The 474-nt window shown below is 39.9% G+C and overlaps 1 protein-coding gene across 1 annotated transcript in view; it reads right to left on the bottom strand.

The window, feature by feature from the left end:
- Positions 1 to 474, bottom strand: part of LOC119591316 (ATP-binding cassette sub-family G member 8-like) — a gene marked incomplete in the record, with an annotated part of 74,919 nt that overhangs the window by 45,412 nt on the left and 29,033 nt on the right.

Raw genomic sequence — 474 nt, 5'->3', positions numbered from 1 at the left:
GCACAGCGGGGGGGAAGGAACGGGGGGGGAAGCTTTTTAGACGAATGTATTCCATGGTCGGAGGGCGCCTGGCTGCCTCGCTCAAAGCTCCGTCAGTACTTTACTGCTAAGTATGATTTCTGCTTCTCTTTCTCGACTAAAAGAAGTGACACTTTTTTTGTGGTTGTTTCAATAAAGGAATTATGTGTTTTCCTTAATGTTACTGCAATTCTATTTCCTTAGCAATGCAGTCCATAGTTTCAAAGATCATCATAGGATTTATCAATCTGTCTTCATAATTACTGTAATTACGTTAGGATCGCAATCTAAAACAATAACTTTCCTCTAACGTCACTCTCAACTTCCAATTTTCCTTTTCCAATAATAGCACTATCTTTTTTTTTCGTAAGTCGAACGCACCGAAATCAAAATTCCTCACGTCTGTCTCCGTACATTTCTGGGCGAACCAAAAACAAAACTCTCTTCAGCAAAATG

Source organism: Penaeus monodon, chromosome 28 (genome assembly GCF_015228065.2).
Source record: "Penaeus monodon isolate SGIC_2016 chromosome 28, NSTDA_Pmon_1, whole genome shotgun sequence".
Lineage (NCBI taxonomy): Eukaryota > Metazoa > Arthropoda > Malacostraca > Decapoda > Penaeidae > Penaeus > Penaeus monodon.
Note: the sequence above shows the minus strand (reverse complement) of the source record. Positions and strands in the feature narration are given on the sequence as shown.